Genomic DNA, 23,022 nt, shown 5'->3' with positions numbered 1-23,022 from the left:
CAAGCAGAATTACATCCTGCCAAGATACCAAAATAAAGTAAAACAGCTTTTCTATTTTATATTAAAACAAAGACAAGCTGTCCACACCCAGTACCAGAGGAGTCCTATTCCTGCTACCCAAGGAGTGTCAAAACAGGCAGGTGTTGTGTAGGACAAAACCAAGTCAGTCAAGTCAACTTCCTAACAGTTAATGGTAGTGAAGCATCAATTTCATTGTGAAGTTGCAAAATCTGGGATAGGGTTCAAGGCTGTTACCTTCTCTTTATCCTGTGAACAGGCTTAGTGCCTCAAATCCTTTCCAAGGAAAAAAAATCCAGCCACACATTTGGAGAAGAGCCAGCACATCCATGAAAGGAATTGTCTTCACACCTGCTACTGACCTTTGCTTATATGAACTCCTAGTCTATTTGAGAAAGACTTCTCTGATCCAATACAGAAATTGAGTAAACAGCACAATTTTCAAGAACACCTAGTGGCTGCTACCATGGGAGCAGAGGAGCAAAGCAGCATCAAATCTTGACCTCTTTGAAGGTCAGTAAGTAAACATGATATAGCACTGTCATGAGGCAGATCTTAAGGCACACTTTATATTGACTTTAAGCATTTCACTGGTTCAGCAAGGATCTCATATCAAGCCTGGCCAACAGCGCAGCTGGCAGGCAGGAAGCTGTATGGAGTGGTTGTGCTGTGGATAATAGTAAGGGCGAACACATACACACACACACAAATCAAACAAACGTAAATTCCTGATAATGCAGGCACTTCTTATATTATTCCTTCACCATCACAAAAGCAGTCACCAGTATCCATTCTGTATAATGATCTTAACATTTCTACTGATGGCTCCAGAACGGAACAGGAAAATTAGAAGTGGACTAATGGCAATCATCACTTATAACACTCCCAAGAAGAACTGGAGAAGACATAAATAATACAATTGAGGAAACGAGTACAGAGCTTCAAAGTACAAGGTGGTGCACTGGCAGATCAGGGAGGAGCAGCCTTGCCATCAAAACCTCCTAGCTGAGCACAGCAGCTGTAAGCATCTCTGTGCACTAATTAGTCATGGAGTGACTACTGATGAGATGCACTACAAAAAGGAAAGCTTAGGTATTTCAAACAGGTGAAGTATTTAGCAGTGCCATGGAAAATCTAGTTTAAGTCAGACAGATTTAAATAGTCCAGGCCTGATGAAATTTATTGTAGGACCTCATCCATTCTCTAAATATCCTTTTAATGTAGTTAGAGGATATCTATGAGAATCTTTGCAGGCTGGGCAATGTATCAAAGACTGGAGAAGTCATGTCCTCTTTAAAAAGTGAGTATGGTTGTGGCTAGGTAGAAGACAGAATGTTGGTGTTTGGATTCTAGCTGTTGAAAAAACACAAAATAACCAAAATTTATGAGCCTTAAGAATTCTACAGGTAACAGATCCATGTTACTTTTCATGTACAAATTATGACAACTAGCTACTTCTTGTTTTAGGCTAACATGTTTACTGGATAACTGAACTGAGTATCTTTTGGTTATTTTCTAGTCCAGGTAACAAATGTGGCTTTGGTGGTCATTTAGTGGTTTGTCAGACAAGTTATATTTTCTCTAGTTGAATAGAACTAGATATTCCACCTTAAAGAAACTGATAATCTTGAGCTAGCATCAGTGCTATTTGGGGCTCAGATGACAAACCCTTTTCACTGTAGTTTTTAAGAGGTTTCTCTGGAAAAATCTCACTTTTCTATTTTTCCCTATAGGCTGATTTCTATTTTAGGTTATCAGCTGTGAATCATGCCTCCCAGATGATTCCCAGCATCTGTGTACTGTCTGTTCATAGAACATAGCAGATGCTTGTTTAGACCCTTAGAGGTGTGCTGTTATATGTTCTGCTACCAGACTAGCATTAGAAACAGTCTTTAAATATAACATTTGTACTTGCTCCTGGGAAAAAATTTCCATCTACGTATGTGGTTCAGGCAGCTGGTATACATGTTGGTTTGAAGCTCAAGATGCTAGTAGGTCAGACTGGGGTTCTTCTGCATGATTTCCAGTAACTTCAAAGGAACATGGTTAGTCACTTGAGAAAAAAGGACATTGGAAAGTTTCGATTAAATGTATTTAAATTATTTTCTTGCAAGGCACTCTCTACTTTGTGCTTTTAGTCCTGGAGATTTTGGCTGCTAAATAAAATAAAGTGCGTGCTGCCGCATAAGTTCTTCCCCAAGATGTTTTTCAGAGAATTTATAAACAATTATTTTTCAAATCGGATTTTGACAAGAGTATCATAAAGATCTCTAAAAAAAAATATCTTGGAAAATGTGCATGTGTAGGTAGTTTAATTGTAATCCTTGTAAAATAGGGTAGGGAAGAGGAAAGAGTACTGTGAAACTCAAAATCCAACTGTAAACCACTAGTAATATCCAACCAAACAGAGAAGGAATTTGTCTGGTGCTTGATAGTACCTTCTCTGTATCTTAATCTTAATTTCCTAATTATTGCACTTGAGCATACCCTGTTTGGCATTAATCTGGCTCACCGGTGAGGCCTGCTGCCTTAAGTAGCACTGGGCTATTTGAGTCTGAGTCAACAGAGCTGTCAGTAGCTCAGCTGTCTGTCAAAACAAATAGAAATGTGATCAAAATCCACTGATTGCTTCTTTTCCTCCTCCCCAAGTGTATTAACTTAATTAAAATAATCACAACAGCTAGAATAAAGCTGTAAGTGTGCTGCATCTTGTTGAAATAGCATTTGCATTAACAAACTGTTAGGAGAGGAGGTTGCAAAGTAAAGCCCTGCCAAAATTGGCAAGTTTCAGCAGGAAGGCCTTAGCACAAGCCAACACTGAAAGTGTGCATTACGATATTGTTTTAAAATAATGCTTGCTGTTTTCGTGTTGTACTTGTTCATAGTTAAGTTGCCTCTTAACAAGCAGCTATTCTATAGTTCAGCTTATTAATTTTATAGCCCATGTTCCCATGCTTTATTTATCATACCTTATTCAACACATGCCTCTAAACCAGCTATTTTTAGCTTCCTTTTTTATGAACGACTTCACTAGAGAATGTGTGTTTTGTGAATGATCACATACAATGGTAAAGGAAGAGCATGTTTTATGACTGTGGATCAGACACAAGGCCATTAGTGTCAAATCTACTTGGTGAAGGAATACTTAACTTGTGTTGTCTAGGATGTGAATTTTTTCAGAGTACGTGTATTCTGTAAATCCAAAATGGAAATCTCTTTGGCTTCAGGTGGATTTCTAGTTTTTGAGCAATCCCGCAACTTAACTGTGAATGTTATTCGGGCAACATAGAATGAACACAACCTAGAACAGTCTAGTCTAAATAAAATGGCTGGTATCATGTGAGAACCACTCTCAGATGCAAACAGATTCCAAAACTGGCAGTAAAACACTTTAAACAATGGGTTTATTGCTCTTTTCCAGCAAACTCCCACCTCATAGGGGTGCTCTATACCAACTACTGCAACAAAAAAACTTAACTTTATTGCCAGAAAAGCTCCAGCCTATTCCTTCTCCAGAACAACTTTGACAATTTGTCTCACTCTGTTTACATTCACAATTCTGCTCTTTAAGTTTTAATGTGATATTACTGTATCAGCTAAGAACAGCTGAACAGCAATAGACCGTATCTTCCTTGCAGCTAAGCACACTCAGCTAAAATGGGTGATTTGGGTCTGCTTTTGTGTTCCCCACAGCTTTAAGTGTTTAATCCAGCTGCTGGTTAGCTGCATGTGTTTCCTTTTGTGATTGCATTTCTCACGCATTTTACACACATAGAATTTCATACCACATTACCATTGTTGTTGGAACAGAAATTTACTTTTTATGTGTACAAGACGGAACTCCAAACATTTGTGTTCCTTCCTCCAAAGCATAGTTGTTCCAGACTTCAAAGAAAAGTTCATCAGAATTTGCTTTGTTCCCTAAATTCTTCAAAATTACTGTTATTTTTGCAATAGCAAAAGAATCTCTGAAATAGCTTGGCCAGACAATGCAGAATACCTTCAAATAGTACTTGTCGGTAGCAGAAATCTAGCAAGTAAAGTACCAGCTGGCACTGATATTAAAGCTTGGTGACTGCGATGAACTCTTATAATGAAGAGACCTGAGAGAACCTTAATGGCAAACAGCAGTATCAGTCTGAACTGTAACTTTTTGATGTTACAGCTGGTATTCAGATCTCACCTGCTGATGGAAACACTTTCTAAACTAGGACCTTTGACAAGCCAATGGCAGCTGGTGAATTAACTCAGCCTCCTGTGTGTGTGGCCCTAAACTTTCAATATCTTACTGCTGTCATCAGTTTTGTAACTTTAGAAAAATACTATTGCCCAGAAAATAAGATAAAAAGGTAGGAGTTAGGAAAATTAATGAAAATCCATTACAGGAGACAGGTACAGCTGCGTGCTGCAATTCCCGTGCAAGCCTTGCTTAGGCAAGCTGCCCAAGGTAAAGGTTGCAAAATGGCAGTAGAGCTGCTCACCCCTTCGTAAAGCCCAAGAAAACATTTGTACTGAGCCATGAGTCACTTCAGCAGATTGGTGTCAGGGCCCTGATTTTCCCAACTTTCTTGGGGGGTTGGATGCCTGGGCTCAGGGTCAACTTAGAAATAGTGCAACTGAGCGCCTTGAGAGAAGGAGCAAGCAGGCACGTCCCTGGAGGCTTGCTCCAAGCTGCTGTGCTAGGAAGAGTGAGCTGGGGCTCCCTCCTCCTTTTCTTCGGGCTGCTGAGACACTGATGGTGGATCCCTGCCTGAGCTGTGCTGCAGGAGCGTTGTGCCTGTGCTGGAGCTTGGCCCTGCTGTGCCACCACACAGTGGGCGGTGGGACAGGCTCTGGCTGGCAAGACCCTGCCCTGTCAACGCTGCTTCATGTATGCACGTGCATCTTTGGGGGAAAGTGTAGGGTGGGAGGGGTGTCTGTCATTTTTCCAGAAAAGCCTTTAATACCATGGACACGCAAATCTCAGTGAGTATAAAACTTTTTGCAGTTCTTATTTTATTTCACAGTTCTGAAATCATATTATGATATTTCATACTAAGCCAGCTGTGCTTTCCAAGCACACTTGAAAAATAAGGTTTTTTGCTCCAGTTCCTTTAGGTGTTTCTATTGCACCAACTTTAATAATCATAACAGATTAACTCACTGCTGCAGAATTATCGGTAGGATATATTGCTGAACCTCTCCCAAAGCTGTAGAAGCTGTACAAATTAATCAGTTTTATCAGCTCATGGCTCAACTTCAGGCTGTTAATAGCTTCACTTTCTGGCATGTTTCCATGCTGTGGATGAAATTGTTTCTGTAGTATTCATATGGCTGGAAATGCTGCAAATCCTATGCTACTATGTCCATGTTTCAGTAGTGTTGACTTCCACTCTACATATTGCCTTGTACTGTGATTATATCTCCTAATTCACAGACAATAATTCTAATGGTTTATGAAAAGCCAAAATGTCTGTATAAAAGAGCGTATTTGCTTACTTCCCCTTAAAAATAGATCCAGATTGTGTTCATGGGTACAGCTTGTGGACATCCTCAAGGACATCGCCCACAGGAGGAGGAATGTCTGGGAAGTGCCATTACAGAGAAAAATAAACTGGTAGCTCTGCTCTGTTCTAGGGACTGAGCGGTGGTGAAACAGAAAGGGGAAGTAAAATTCAGTCATATAGAGAAAATTATCTTTGAAATTACCATTTCCTTTGAAAAAGGAAACAGTAGTTTCACAAGGAATTTTAAAGCTGTATCTTCTACAAAAGAAAATTAATATACCTTTCCTTGAAGAAGTGAATTTCCAACATATGTTTCTATCTTCAGTTCATCAAAAACACAGATGTAAGTGTAGAACTGTAAATTATCTTTTTTCTACTGAGATATTTCAGCCCTCTAGGAGTGCTTACAGGCAACAGGATTCATGTCACACTTTCAGAAGATCCCTTCCAGTTCTGTTTCCTTCAGGAAGTTTTACTCCTTTTTAAAGTAATGGAAGGTAACTTTATCAAACTGAAAATGAAATATTTGAAAAGTTCTTCTAAAGCTCCATCTTTAATTAATAGTGAGACATTCACCTCCTAGGATCTGGCATTACTTTGTAACCAAGAAATACTCTGCAAACCTGTAAGTTTCTCAAAGTTGTTTGTTATTTCTGTGACAAGTAGCTCTACTCTCTCTCTGTCTATATATATATATATAAAAATATAAATAAATATTAAAAATAAAAATATAGTTGACTATTCCCAAGAGCTCTCAAAGTCTGGAATCACACTGACTCTAGATTATACACTGAAGCCAGCGCACTTTATGTAGTTTAACACAATATACTCAGATTATGTTGCAGTGACTTACAATAAAACGTTAAAATATTTTTGTGGATGTAAATATTATTCTGTTAATTCTTATACCTAAAGGTTAAAGTAGGTTCTGGCAATTTAGGATGGGACCACCTCACATAAATGAGCTGGGATAGAATGGAGAGCATATCTTCTGATCTAGAAAAGGACAAATATACCTTTTACGAAATGCATATAGAACAAGGTATTTCTTTGGTGGCCTAAAAGGCTCTTTTAGCTCAGAAAGATTTCTGGCCAGGAGACACTGTGACTTCATGACTTCCCAAGTAATGTTGGAATTAGGATTCCAGAACATACTCTTTCAGGTACGAGAGTTGGAGCGAAATCACATTTTTCTGTGTATATGTAACATTGGGAACCTACTACAATACTCACCTGTGGTGTTCTCCCAGTAGCTGTTCAGTGGTTAACCACCCTCACTTGCAAAGACATCTGTTTTTTCCTCTGGATTTTCCTGTGTTCATCTGCAGTGAATTAAACTGAAGGACTGTCTAAGGACTCTTCTAGCTGCTCAGCTTGACATCCTTTAAAATAAACAGAGCTGCTTGAGGTGTTTTTTTTTTGTTACATATCTTATGTCTTCTACTGCTTTGAGTAATTCTTTTAGTGCTTCTTTCGTCCGTCATCCTTACAACTGTAGCTTACTCAGAATCAGGGCTTTGAGCTCAGCTTAGCACCATAGCAGCTTCTCCTACAGGGTATGGGAGCATTGCAATTGCATGTTTCCAGCCTGTCAGCCCCATGGAACAGCCTTGGAGTGGTGACCTCTTTTCCTTGGCAGTCACCTTTGCACCCCCTTCTGTTATTATCATAGGGACTAGGGTCTAGGTGTGTTTCTGTGAACTGCTCTTGTTCTTCATGTGTCAAGATCTCTGGGGAAATACTCAGCTGTTCAGGCTGATGGCAGATAAGAGACTGAGTTGTGTCTCCTTTACCCGAGTCCTGCCTGGGGAATCTCATACTCTTTCTTTTATAGCGTAAGAACAGCCTCCATGCTCTGCTCCTGAATGCGCATGTTACCGTACTGAATTTTTCCCTCAATTGAACCTGTTTTCCTTGAACATTCGTGGAGTCAACAATTAAATTTATCAGCATTGGCTGAACTATTTTTGTCCTTGGCTCTTTAAAAATGTAAATAAATGTAAAATTAGTGCCAGAAAAGCATGATGAAAGAAAAACAGCCACTTGGTGATATTCCCTTTTTACACTGGATGCTGAGATCTATTTTTTACTCAGCTGTTAATCCCATTAGTATCTGCCTTGATGATTTTTATCAACTGAATTTATAATTTCATAAAAATGATACCAACTTAATTTGACAAGATCTATTTTTCCATCTACCCATGTTGATTAGCAGTAATTATATTATCTTCCTTTAGCTGCTTATTACTTGAATCCCATATCAGGCTTTACATAATTACAACAATCTCTTAATACTGGCAGCATGAGGCCTTTCACTGATGACACTTAGATTATCTTCCCCATGATAATGCAAGGTGGGGTTTTTTCCCCTCTAAATATATCAGATAGATACTTAAATATCTATTTATCCTGTTCACTAAACTGTTATGATAGTGTGAACATAATAATGAACTAAATAATACCCTATCTCATGTTCTATTTGGTGAAAGGTTTGACCAGGAAATTCAGAATTACTTTAGTCTGCGTTGTAACTTCCTTGGAAACTTTGGGGCTTTTCATACTCAAAAATCTTTCTACAAGATTTCAGTACGTTCTCCTTTTATTTATTTATTGTTTTCCTCCCCTAAAAAAGGAATACATTCTAGGCCTTATTCTTTATTCCTGAGGATTCTTACATTGTTGTATTGGAAGTTACAACCTGAAAGAGTTGATGACTAGATTTTATGTAGCTTTTATGCAAGCACGTATTACCTAAGGAACAAAAGAGCCCTGCCTACTGCAAGGACTACAGCTCAAACTGACCCTTCATGAATATTTTTCAGATACATCTCCCAAAAAAACCAACTGGCCTTAAAGCAAGGTAGTAAGAGGAGGAGGGGGATAGAGGCCATCTTGAATAACAATCATTGCTTTCTGTCTTTTTTTTTTTCTAAGAATTAGAGGTCTATTATAGTTTCATTATTGACCTTCACATGCATTCAGTAGCTAGACTGTACTTTGAAAATTTGATTTTATTTGTCAAAAAATGTCAGGCCCCTAGTATGTTTTGCCTACAAAATACAGTTCAGTGAACATAGCTGTATCAACTATATGTTTAAAACCAAGAATTACCTATATTTTCACACCTACCTTAGGGAGGAAAATATTTTTCTATAGTTTTTGGTAAGCAGACATCCATTTGTGGCATTCAAAATACCAAAAGTACACTGTTAGCATTACACTGTGTAAAAAACACAGTTGAAGAACAAATTCATAAATAAAAGAACAAAATCAACTTGATATTTTTATCCTCTATTTACTTATTGGTATTAATTTGGTCCAACAATTGTATTGTTTAATTTCTAATTAATAGTTTGCAATGGCCTAGGTCCTCAGATGACTGAAGAACTGATATTCGAGTAAATTTAAACTCTGCTTCTGATTGTCTTTTGCTATAATTTTAATTATACAATATGATCAGTTTTGCTTTGTTTATCATGTTCTTTCATTAATTTTAACTAATGAAGTTATAGCATTTTTAACAGTAAGAAGCCTTTGAACACAGTGGAAAATCAGCATCTACAGGAAAAATGAAAGTCTTTGCAAGGTTCAGAGGTTCTAATTAGAAGGTTGAATCTAATACATCTCTTTCCCTTAGTGATATTGGATTTCATACAAAATTTATAAGATCTGAAAGGCCAAAATAAACATAAACCGCTTAATACTGAGTCTATAGATTGATGTCCCTTGACTTTAAGAGTATCTAGATTTACTTGAATGTACATCAGTTTATCAGGAACTTTGCTGCTGTTTCTGGAATACTACTTTCTTTTTCTGGACAACAACTTTATTTAATGTTTTTTCAGCTAATATTTAATATCCTTTTCTAAGTAGTTCCTTCCCTTTGGAAGATTCTCCTGGAAACTGACCTTTTTTTTCTGAGGTAAGTCTAAAGTATGTGGTTAAAGGGAAGAAAGACATCCATACTTCTGTCATGTGGCTGTCATTGGTCAAGCTGCTACTGTTTTCTCAAATTAAGAAAATAAGTGGGGTTTTGTTACTGCTATCTGGTTGCTGTATTTTTATCTGGAGGAAATAAATGTAATCTTTTCTATCACATTTGTATTCAATAAGAACTTTTTTAGCATTCTGTATTTCCATGAAATCTTTGAGAGGTGTGTGTGAACAGGAGTTTGGGGTGAAGGTGAGAAATGTGAGTGCTCTAAGATAGTGATGCATACTGATTTTGAACTGAGAATGACATATATTCATGTTTTAGTGGTTAAAATTCTTTGTTCTTTAGTGGTTTGTTGCCATAGGATATTAAGTTGATAGCTAAGTTTCTCAAATGCAAAGACAGAACTCCTGTCTGATTGTAGATGCAAAAGACCTACAATTATATGTATGAAGCAAAAATGTAGAGCATGTTACAAAGAAGGAGCTGTGGGTTAGATATTTAGCTACTGGTGGAGCACAGTGATTGACATCATGTAGGGACATGACCCTAGATAAAAAGCCCTATGTATGTATCTGATAACAGAGTGGTTTTATATTCTCTCAAATATTACTTGGAAAGTTTTTTTTATTTTTTGTGAAATTGTTTTCAGAAGATGGTGGGTAGGGGTGCTAATCTTTCTAAATTCTGAATCCAGAGTAGCACATCTGTCTGGGATGCTTCAAAAGGGAAAATAAAAAAAAAAAGTCTATGACTGCTGGAATGTTTCGTATAGAAAGAGAGCTATGTAGTATTTAACACTTCTTTGTTTTTTTTGGTTTTTTGGGGTTTTTTTCCATGAAAAACTTCTAAAGGGAAGATGACTGGTAGGAAGAAAAAATATTTATTGAACTTTTGTAATGGCTGTTAAAGTCCAATATTGCATTTTAAGCTGAACTGTATGTCATTGAATAACCCATGAAGCATCTTGAATCATCCTTCATATGTACCTTAAACATCCATTTAGCAGGCTGGCAGAATTCAGTGTACAGTGAGGATTCATGCCCATAGCAAGTGTTTGAACACTGTATAAAGATGCAAGGTAACTGCTGCTGAGTCATAGTGGTTCATGCATCTTATTAAATTCCACTGCAATATAAAGCAAGTTCAACTGGCTAAGCAACAGCATCATACCATGGAAAAATATCTGTATGTCAATGATGATGTTAAACTTTCCTATGTGTAGAAGTAGGGCTTCTAGAGCATATCACTCACTCTTCACAAGCAGCAGAAGGTTTTGCTGCTCAGTGAATATTTTCCAATGTCAGTCTTGGCATCCAGGGTAATTGCGACAGTGCTGAGAGATTAGGAGTGTTCAAAACGGGAATATTCTGTTTATACTGCATAAGAGCGGGCAATCAGTGCTCCAGACACAAGCTTTAGTTTATGCCCTTAAATAACAGTAGCAATGAGCTAAGAGCAACACTGTAGGAGAGATATTGTACATGGATGGGATCGTTATCTGGAGAAGCGTTGTCACTGCAGTTTCCAGTAAAGATGCTGTGTTTTCAAAGGGAAAATTCCAGGAAGAAGAAATTTTTTTCATAGGTAACACATTTGTAATCTACAGCCAGTGTCATATGGTGACCTGCTTACAATTGTCTGTCTTGTAAACATGTATGTTTAAATGAAGCTCTCAGCTAGTTTTTGAGACTGGTTTGAACAAGAGAATTTGAAGATACGCAAAATAGGGCTGAAGTCATTGTTACCATTCAAAAGAGGCAGAGTTAGACTTGCTCATGGAATTTTCCATAAAGCAGGTTCTTTTCTGCATGAACAAGGAAACTTATTACCCTAACTGCTTTGTTCATTTATCTCAAAAGAGAAGAATTTTTTGTTGTTCAGAATAAAAATGTAATAGAATTGCTCGGCTTAGATAAGATTTGAAATCTAAAAGGCTTCCTTTCAACATTCAAAAATTAAAATAGCAATAAAAAAAATTCTTATGCCTGAGCAGCTATTCCCCTCATTGTTGAAGTTCTGCATTTTATTTCTTTCTACCAAATATAACACTCGTGCGTTGAATTCCATCGTACTTTTTCTTAGGTCCTGTTTTTTTATTTGATGTTGTGCTTATAACCTTTCCTGTCTTAGTGTCATCTACTTTTTTCAGAGTGTATTCTTTATTATGTATTTTACAACATTAATGAAAGTGTTTAATAGAATTTGATCCTTGATTGTTTTCTCCTCTTGCTCCCTGTCAGATTCCATTTGCTTCATCGACTTAGTTTGTGTTTAGTTTCTTTCTCGCCACAGGGATTTTTTTCCAAGTCTATTAATAACCCCTAGGCAGTTCCTTTTCTCCTGGGGACTCTCCTCTTTTTCTGAGCCCTCCTGGCTAGCTTTACATTAACACTCTACAGTGGAAGCTCCTTGTTCCACTTTATTTAGTTACAGTCATTTTTTTTATAGGGTAAATAAAGCATTTTGCGACAAGCATTCAAGCTGGAAGATGACAAAGCTAAGGTTTTACTGTCAGCTTTTACTCTGTTTTAAAGCATATAGAGTATTATGCAATCCTGATATGCAAAACCATACTGTTGTTTTTGTATTGGTTCTGTAAAGTGCAATGCAGGCAAAATGTTCAGGGAAGAAAAATCTGTGCAGCGCAGATGTTATGGACCAAATGCTAAAGGACAGTTATGATGGCATGACAGACAGTATACATTAATTTATTCCATGAGTAGTAACCCACTTCCCTGAGGGAAATGTTGAATTGAATGATAATATTTGCCTGGCTATGTAAGAGGGTGTACAAAATATAGTGTAGTTCAGCTTTGTTTTTAGAGTGTTTAAACCTACAGGTTCACTAAGGTTTTTTTGGAACTCAGGAACACCATAAATGCAACATAGGACCAATGATCTTCTGCTCTAATTTGACAGTGGCTATATCTGTTGCTCCAGGAAAAATTTGCTGTGGTATGTTGTGATGACATGTCTCCCTAATGCAAAGCTGTAGGTGGTACAGTTCATGCTCCAAAGCATGCCCTAATCATGTTCTAGGCTATTATATTTTACCCTAATATAACTCCAGATGATATTCTTATTCATGTGGACATCTTAGGCCTGTGGAGCTTCATTGTTATCTCTGGCAGAGTCTTATTGTGGCAATTACATTTAGGGTTGTTTTTCTCTCTTCCCTCCCTCCTCAATCTTTCCCTTAAAAAAAAAAAAACCCACAACAACTCTTCTGAAATGCTCCCTTCTTACTATCTCCTGGGTCATGAGTACATAAAAGAAATAAAAATGCTAGTTTACTTCTTGCAGTCACTAAATTTTTCAAGCTTCTAAGCAACATCATGGGAGTGCAAGCAAATATGATTCCAGCTTGCACAGGCACATGGAGTTTGCCCAGGCTCCCACTTATTGTTAAAGACTGAGATCAAGCTCCACAGCATTACCACTATCCTGTGAACATCAAGCTTGGATGGACAATGAGTTATCAGAAATGAGCACTTGGTCTTCAAGTACCAAGTGTTTTCAGTGCATGGAAAATCAAATTATAGAATCTTTAGATCTCCATTTTCTCAGATGATAGTGTATTTCAGTTTGGTTTGGTTTGAAGGTAAGTCACAAAACTGCTCTCTTGTTTTACAGCCTTGGAGTTGCTGTAATTCTGGCTAACTAGTAAGACTTGGAAAGGGTTTGTAGTATTTAAGATCCATGAAATACTGGTGGCTAAATTGCAAATGTAGCTTACAAAGAGAAATCTGTTGCAGAAAATAGTTGGCTCCAATCCCATCATAATTTTGAGCATAGTAAAAGGAAGGCTGCAACAGATTTTGAAACCCCAACAGCATCAAATATGAGCACATGAAGTAAGTCAGAATTGTACTTAGCAGACTATGAAGATTATTGCAAGTGGAAAAAATTGCCAGAATAAGCCTTCTGCTTTGGTTTCCAACCTAATTTGAAAAATTTCTTTTAAAATTTTTTGTCTTAGAAGTTACATGCTAAGATGTAAATTATTTTTTTCAGAGAAAAGGGGAGAACTGCATGCTTTTGCTTTGATTTATTTTTTTCTTGATTCAAAGTATAAAATTCTTGTGGAAGATAAATTCACCTACTTTCATAATATGCAGACATTTATGGCAACATACCATACATGTGCGTTTTTTCCTCTTGCACTTCATTTTGTAACAAGAAGCCCTACTGCAGCCCACAGGGGGACTTAGAGGCCTGTGGAGATAAGACATTTTTAAACTCCTTATTGCAGTATAATATTATCATGGCAGAGAGGGGGGAAAAAACTCAACGAAACCCCCAACAACCTTGCCATCCCATTGCATGCTATCGTTCTTTTTGTACTTTAAAATCATTGTAACAACATGTTCTTCATTCATTCATTCAAAAATGTTTGAAGCATGTCATGAAAACATGTTCTCAAGGTGTCTTTGCCTGTTACATGTAATGTGTGTTTTCTCTGACTCAAGTGCCTAGAAGACTGTAAAAAATTATCTTTCAAAGAATCAGCATTTTATTTGGTGTCATTAAGACCCTGTCCTGGTTCACAGCTCAGAGCAGCTGAACTGCACTGCAAGTGAAAGCATGTTCTGAGAGCTATTCCCAGTATTGCATACATTAAAAAAATAATAATTTATAATCAAGTACTTATAGCTTGCACGGTAACAACATCAACCATCCTCACGGCTACTGGGGATTGCAGATGTATGGTAGTATAACCACATCCTGTCCTCTCATGTCTATGAGCAACTGTAATCTAGCAGAGAGAGTAAAATAAATAAATGGATTATTCTCTTGGGAAATATTTCTTTCCGAGTCAGCTTTGCAAATTTAGTCTCGGGTTTTATTTACAACTGCAGTTTTTGCCAGGATAACCCTTATCAATAGACCACCCTCCAAAGAAGGTGCAGATGTTTTCTCTGCAGATGTTAATGCTCATTGGAATGGTCAGTTACATAAATATCCTTCCTGCAACTTGTGGAACCACAGTAATGATCCTTATAATGACTTGCAGATGTTTCTAGATTATTTTGTCTGACCATAGGTGACAGAAACTCTTCTCTTCCTCTTAAGAATCTCCCCTTACCCAACACATTCCACTGCTGAGCACAATACTGGACCCCTATTTAAGAAAGATCTGAAGTTTTTTTCCATTTCTGACATTTGAGCCTGTACCAAGCTGTTAACAAACCTATTATAACTGAAGTAGCATTAATAAATTGTGATCATTTTCCAGAATTAATTCATCTAAAAACATACTAGTTCCTTGTATTTAATTTAATCTTCTTGCCTTTTTTTAAAATCTTTAAAAATTTCAGACTAATATTCTATATAATTTTTAAATAGAGCTCTTACTCACCTGACTACTTTTGGGTAACAGAATGTTCATTTGCTGAATGAGTCTTCATATCCCAGACATATTTATTTATCATCATAATGGACTAATATTATAAATGTATGTGTTGAGTTAAAAAAAAAAATCTTAAAATCTAGCAGTAGAAGAATAAACTAGAGGTAGGTAATGTCTACTAAACTTGGCCTCAGATTTTAAGACTGCAGTTCTTATCCTTTTTTTAGGGTTCTGGATATGGAAATTTAGCGTAGCCAAATGATATAGAAACATCTACTGAGTCTTCTGTGCTTTTGAAGATTATTTCCATTCATGACCAGAATAGTGTCAACAAACAAGTTGTTAAAATGTTTCTGTAGTTCAGAAATAGTTGACAGAAATTGATAAATTTTCACAGAAAAGGACTGAGTCACATAAACCAAACTGGATCATGTTTCAGCCAAAGCACGCATGTTCCTGTCCCTCTGGATGTCCCAGTAATAACGCTTTTGTTTTCTGCTCCTCACATTTCTACACAAAACTGCTATGGTTGGCTCTTAAACAGAGCTTTAATGTCTTTTACACAGAGTTTGGTCCTGGCCCTGACCCAGGTAAGTAGAGATCAAAAAATATTTGCAGGTAAATACCAATGATCCAAGAGGCCCAGCTTGAATGCAGTGAAGAAGGCATTCAAAGAAAAGGTGAAAGTGGAATGATGGTATCATTACCATCAGTTTCTATAGTGCCTGTTGATCAGTAGTTCAAATGAATTTTAGTAATGAAAAGCAGTTGAAAGTAGAGCATTATTCAATGGAAGCATGAACAGCTACACAATGTGAAACAGAGAAAAATATGCACGTAAATGTGTCCCAGCCTGTTCAGAATAAAGTGAAAATGTTTAGCTACCTTGAGTTTAAACTAGGGAAAAAACCAAAAATGTAAATGCAAATGCTACCTCTGAAAACTTGTAATTGAAACACTAGGGTAATTAACTGAAAACCTACCTTTTCCATTTTTTCTGCAGAGTAAAACTTTAACTTGATATGGAAATATAAACTGTAGTATAGAGAATTATGATGTTACTACTATTTGGATGAACTATAGGTGCTAATCTATAGATTTTAAAATAAAGAAGCTATTTTGTATAAAACAGATTTGTATGGCAGATTTGTATGTTGGTTAAAAGAAGCAAAGGGTTAAAACATTACCCCAGCTAAATCTATTAAACATAAAATAGCTGGAATAGCTTTGACAAGCTCATTAAAATTAATATGAACATTTCAAAGGGACAGACTGGCTGTCATAAATTATTCAGGAAAAGAAATTATGCTGTTCAACAAAGCATGCATTTTTTATGAAAATATAAGCACAATTTTAACTAGTAGCTAATTTCCATTTCACCCTGAATTACTAGTTTTATCTTCTTGGGGTTTCATAATAAAATCAGTTACAGTAAACACACCATGTATTACACCATTGTGGATCACTTAACTTTATTACATTGTGTAGCCATGGCTACCAGTCACTGGGAAAGAAAAGAGACTTAAGGTTTGACAGCAGTTTATTGTCAGCCAGGATACCATAAATCATATTAATTTTATACCTTTTTAGACATGAACTGAGGTTCTTGGTTGCTTGTCAGGTTTAGGTGTGTGTATGTGAGTCTCTGCATGTACACAGTACATAATGTGACAAGGAGTGGCAGGAGCCTACTTGTAAAATGAGGTGGATTGAGCAACTGGTATAAAGGATACGATGATAATTCCTGCCCAGTCTCTACCTGTCTGTATAATCGAGGGACACCAAAATGGACAGAGAATTTATCTCCTTCTTACTTCAGTTCTCCACTGTTGAAGACTGCTGTTATAAAAAATTTCATGAACTTTAAGAACTACATTTTATAATGCTTTAGGTATTTTCCCCAATTAATCCTGCTGGAAAGTTGTGATGGTTAGGAAAGTACCTCATTCCCAATCTGTATTTATGTTTACGTTCAGGAACAGGTATTGTGTTTTATCTAACTGAAAATATTTGTTCAGATTTTAATTTTCTCTGGGTAGATCGACTTTTAAAGTTTCCTTTTAAAATCCCTTCTCTTTTTCCATGATCTTTTAACTATTCCTTCTTTGCAGAAGGGCTCAGCAAAGATTCAGCACTTTAAGTTCATTCCTTTTGAATATACATGAACAGAACCGTGCACCATGCTGCAGAGGAAGTCTCCTCAACCTCTTCCAGACAGGCATTGACAGTTTGCTGCCCCCCTCAGAAATATTTTCTCAGTATATGCTGAGATTGTAGATACTTTGACATGACAACAATTAGAAAAAATGTGAAGCTCTTGATTAAAACTCACAGCACTTATACAGTACGTAACAAATGAATAAAAATACTCAAAAGCGAAGCCTGAAGGCAGAATAAACTGAGTAGAAATGGTTCAGTAAACCCACAGTAGATCTGCTCACTTTGCATGTGGAGTCGATGTAGTTGCCCCTTTTGCCCTTCCTTGTTTTTTTCTAAACCATTCAGGTCTATGCACAGTTCTTGGCAACAGTTGTTTCTGGAAGATTACAGAAGATGCCCCCATAGTTAAAAAAAATAATAATAGCGGAAGACCTTCACTGTTTTACTTGCAGACTGAGAAAAATCTAAGACTTTTAGGAGTTTCTGTATGTGTAAACAGAGGGATGAGCTAAAGTATTTTTGAAATCATTTGGATTTAGTTTTAGAAGTACTATAAAATCTTTCATTGTATCAGCTTAACACTTGACAGATGTTCTCAGAAAAACTTCCAGATTTTTTTGTAGCATCTTGTTTTCCCTGAGGAATGACATTTTGTCAAAACTCCATAAGAAAAAAAAAAACAACACCAAACATGGAGAACATAAATTGGCTATCTCCATTAGTAACTATTCATTTACCTCGAAAAGGTTACTAGTTTTTAAAAATGTTTGAAAATATATGAAACACGAACCTCTTCTGATGATGAGTTTCTTCAGTACAGAATACTTCCCTCTTTCTTTCTAGAAACAAAATACTCCAAAATATTTTTTAACATTTGATTCTATACCACTTCAACCTTTTTTTTATTCCTTTCCTTAACTCCTCAGGCACAGGCATGGACCTTAACAAAGTATTACTCTTAACACTTAAAAGAAAGCATTCCTATTTCTGATTGCATTATATCTGCAGTTTAGATTGTTTGCATGCCTTCACCTCAAAATACTCTGCAAGGGAGTAACTCATGAAGAAACAAGTAAGTAATGCAATCTTTCAGGAATTTCTATTCCATTGTCTTACCGAAGTGAGTTATTATATGTTGCTTTCAAGTTTGAAGATACTAGAAATAATATCTTTGTAGAAGCTCTTCTGCATCGTCTGCTGGTGAAATTGGCACTTGCAGTAGAAAGCTGGCATTGAATAATAATAATCATGTCTGGAGTCCTTCCAGTTCTATTAAGTTCTTTCAGATTCTGATACGTAATTAGTCTGCTCTGGTTATAATCTGACCTAAGGCCAAAATTAAAATAGGTGATAACATTTCTGGAAGTGATAGTATCAAAACTGGACTCCAAAATAGCGTGCAATGATGATAAAGATTATGTATGGATTTTGAAATATTTTAACAAGTTGAAGAGCCACAATTTTTTCATTTGGAAAGCTACAGCACAAAAGTTCTTAATGGTAACAACGATGTGGTAGGTGCTCAATGGATAAAAAAGGTCAGTGAGATCTAGGCATCTAAGACCCTGCATATGGATTTGGAAAATCTTCCATCAGGGGTGTATATCCACTGTGACATAAAGAATTTATATATGTAATGGGGAGTTCAAAAGCATGTGAATTTTTTTGAAAGACTAAGAATAGGGTTACCATAGTAATGATGAAGGGTTGTGTTTCACTTTGGCTAGAGATAAGGACAAAGTCTTGCACTTGCATACTCTATAATAGAATAATTTTTCTTATATTTATCATACTTTCATTGTTCAGGGAGAAAGGATGAAACATGGACTCTACTTTTCTATTCTTGCAAGCTTTACTATGATTTATTACAATGTTACAGTAGATCACTAATTCATAATAAGTCTTTTGTTAACCTCTAATAGTATATGAGAAAATTGTTTTCATATGAGTCTATTAACAATGGGAGCTCTTCAAATTGCCAGAGTAGAAATGAATTTTTATTAAAATAAGATTTTAATTAAGTAATAGAAGTATTAAGGCAATATTTTTCAGTTCATCAGACTCTTGTAATGATACTGGGTGTTCCAAAAAGTGAATTGGGTTTTTGGGAGGGGGGTTTATTTTATTTTATTTTTATTTTTTTCTGTAGATTATGTTGTAATGAGTGAGAAAGGCTTTTGAGTGTTTCCTGGGAGAAAATGAAATACAATATGAAGAATCAAACATAAAGTTGCACTTTCTATTTTAGAATTTCTCTAGTAATGATTCTTATTTTAATCATAATAATGATTCTTCTTTTCTGAGGACAAAGCAAGTCTATACATAGGGAAACTTTCCATTAAATTTTTTTCAGCTCCTTAAAGTTCATTGTGTATTATATGATTCAACTCAGTTTCAGATCAGCTGAAATAGGTGTGTTTGTGCTTTTCCAAACATCTATGTTGTGTAGAATTATTAGGAGACCTCCTAAGTATTTCTTTAGAGCATCATGCAAGGACCTTGTTTCTACTGCATAGCTAATGGATAGGCAAAGCCATTAGAGAATATATTCTAGCATCTTCATGAAAAAGGAGACTCTGAAGGAGCCTCAGAACAGACTGGTACCTGGTGTGCAGTATTCAGACATATGTTCAAGCCCCTCTACTTAGGACCAGAGGAACTGCAGATAATGCATTTCTTTGTTTGACAACTTTTCTGAGATGAATCAGAGATGCTCAATGACTTTTTGTTGTGTCTTAAGGTAAAGTGTAGAGATTGTATGGAAAGAAAGGAGTGATTTTGGCTGGGCTATTTTATGCCAGGTTCCTGAGTGCCTCTGCCCTTTCAGGGGTTTAGCTCACTGCGCTTAAGACCAGCTCACTGAAATGAGTCGTTGAGAATTGCTGAAAAGACCCCCTACTGGCGTTCCCCCACAGCTCTGCATGTGAGCTCTCCTCCAATTCACTTGGGAGTTTTTCAGGTGAGACTCTTGTGCTTGGAGATTGCCACAGATAGTTATTTCTATGAAAACAGTACCTCTTCCAGGACTATTGAAAGGATAAAATAACTCATTTTTGCAAGGGGCTTGGGTGAGATATTGATTAAATGCCATTATAATTTTTTTTAATTAAACCCATCTGTTGTATTCAACAGCTTACTGATCCTGCTTACTGAGCTCTATCTCCCTAAGAGAATTTGTATGCTAAATGTTGAATATGCAGAGTTTGCTTTATACCTTTGCACTTTGTCAATCTCAGAGACAGTTGGCAACCCATTCTGTAACAACGCCACAAAAGGAATACATGTTTTTCTTTCTTTTCTGTTTAACTGTCCAGCATTTAAATAATTAGCTTCTGTATTCAGTCTGCCAAATTACAGTTGTCTAGGTGATTTCTTTATAAGCAATTCACTTCCTATCTTAGCTCTCTTTCTGTTCAGTTGCCTTCAGTGTTTAGCAGAAATATACAACGTCACCTTTTATTTAGGTATAGAAAACATACCCATTCTAAGCAATAGTTTTGTTCTCAGTCCAGCCTATTTTTACAGCTAGTAACACAGCACAGAAGCAGATTTGTCCCATACAGACCTACTTCTTTCCTACCTTTTGATTGCAGTTCAGTGAGTCTAAATCTCACTGAGAGAACCCTTTCATTTAGGAAACAATATTTGATTGAATGAAAAGCAAATGACAGCTTTGATTCTAGATAAGAAATTGGATGTTCCACAGCAATAATTCAGTCATACCAGCCTGTGACTGATATTTGCTATTCGGAAAGAAGCAGAGTAGTCAGATATTCTTCCTTCCATAAGGCTTGAGAGCCACCTTAGTAATATCTCCCTGCTCCTCCCTTTTTGACAAGGTCTCTTTAGATTCTGCTACATCTTGATTTTGATTTACTTTAGCCATAAAAATCTACATTTTGGGGTCTCATTGCTGCTGCTGGCATTGCACTGTTGAACAGAAGGCCACATTTTGGTCTGAAACCTGTCTTGTTTGAAGGTTTTGATTACAGCCTATGAACTTTAGAGGGGGAAGAATCTCTTCTCTGAAAAACAAATTAGGATAAAAAATTGTATCTGTATACAAACCTGTTGGCTGAGACCTAACATGAAGAGAAACATCCCATATTCCCTTTTCCTGCCAGGAGTCCCTGGGTTCAGGGAGACCTAGTCAAAGAAGGTACTTAATGGTTGGACTCAATGATCTTAAAGGCCTTTTTCAACCTAAATGATTCTATGACTCTGTGGCCTTCCGGTAGAGCAAAAGAAACAAAGTGGGCAAGCATAAGCATGTTTGTTTTGCCTGTGTTGTGTATATAATTTTTTGTTAAAATGTGTGTTTTAAATATGTTTTTCTTTAGTGAGCTGAGAAAGTCTGTGCTCGATGCTACCCATGCCCTTCCAAGAGATGAAATAACAAAAAAGTGGGAACAAAAGCTGTGAAGGCTACCTAGAACAGCTAGCAGGGAAAGCCCCAGGACAAGGCAGAATTGGTGGGAGATGAGGAGGGAGAGGAACAGAGGAGAAGCACATCATCAGCAAGCGCTCAGTTTTAGTGGGCCACAGCAAGACTAGTTGCTAGTTTCAGACTGTAAGTGAAAGTTACTGCAAGAAGAGAAAAATAACTAGCAGGTCTAAAGGTTACCTCCTCAGAGGAGAACATGAATTTTTATATTAAAAACTGTTGTTAATTTTTTAATCTGCCTTATTAGTCTTTTCCCAAACTTAATAAACTATATGGTTTATTTAGTCTCTTGATTAGTGTTTGCTACTAATAAAAATGACCTTTTAACATAAGCAGAATTAATATATTTTTACCATCCAATTAATTTAAAAAATAATCTCAAATTCCTAGGAAGAGGAGGCTGAACACAGTTGTTCCCGTTGTATAATTGCTACTGAAATGCCCACAGTTCTTGCTGCTTTGCACTAATGTTAATGATAATGTATAGTGGAGTATCCAGGTCTTTATAAATGGCTTTAGTTTTTAGTAGTGTTTTATTCACATATTTTTCAGCATGTGAAATACAGGTATTATGGTTTTGTTAGACACAGAGGCCATCTTGTGGCAGAATTTTGGTAGTTGTATTTTTAAAAAAAAGTATTTTAATACTTTTAATTTAGATATAAAAATGAAGTCCAGTTTGTGGCAATATATCCAGTACTATCTGTAGTGCCATCATGCATTGAAGCATGATCATAATATGCATACATTCTGATAGTATCTGCTGAGCCATCATTCCCAAAGAGAAGGCACTGATGACAAAAGATCTGAAGATGTGAAGATGTGTTAGAGCACTGTGAAAAGTGTGATAAAGTTTTCCACTAATAAGAAGCCAGTTTACATTCAAAGAACATCTTTATTTATAGAAAAAAAAATAAAAAAGGAAAGGATGGTTATATCACAGTGAAGTGGTCAAATTCCTCATATATTCTGTTTTACAATTAAAAAAGTATAATCCTACAGAATGAGACATTGCTGACTAGATAATTCAAACTAATCAATGTTATTCCTATTTATATTTTCTTTTGCAAGGCAATTTTCTCAATTTTAGTTATGATTCAGGAATATTCAAATATATGAAAATAAAATATCCAGACTAACAATATGTATCACAAGTAAGATTTGCCAGGAAGACATACAAGATTTCTAAATAGTCTAAATACTAATAAATTCTAGATTAATAACTTCTAGATTTAGATCAATAATTAAAATTTGTATTATATTATTAAGGGTGTATGTGTGGGGGGGTGTGTGTGTGTGTGAAAGGGGAAAATAATTGGTTCATTGAATCCAGAAGAATAACAGTAAAAAATAACTATGTACAGGTGGACTTGATGAAAGAGCTTCATCTATTGCACATTGTTGGAGCATGAGGGAAATTGCATGGATGTGACAGCTGCGTAATCACAAATTGATAGTTATGTATGTAAATACCAAGCAGTCAGCTTTCTCCCAGAACTGTGATTCACTAGCTCTTGCCAGCTACTTTGGGCCTTTAACAGAAAAGTCAGTTAAGTACTTAGAGAAATTCTGGGTGTGTTGTATGCAGTGAATTGCAATGTAGCAGCAAGTAACAGAAGACTGCAAA

The sequence above is a fragment of the Falco biarmicus genome, chromosome 1 (assembly GCF_023638135.1).
Source record: "Falco biarmicus isolate bFalBia1 chromosome 1, bFalBia1.pri, whole genome shotgun sequence".
NCBI lineage: Eukaryota > Metazoa > Chordata > Aves > Falconiformes > Falconidae > Falco > Falco biarmicus.
Note: the sequence above shows the minus strand (reverse complement) of the source record.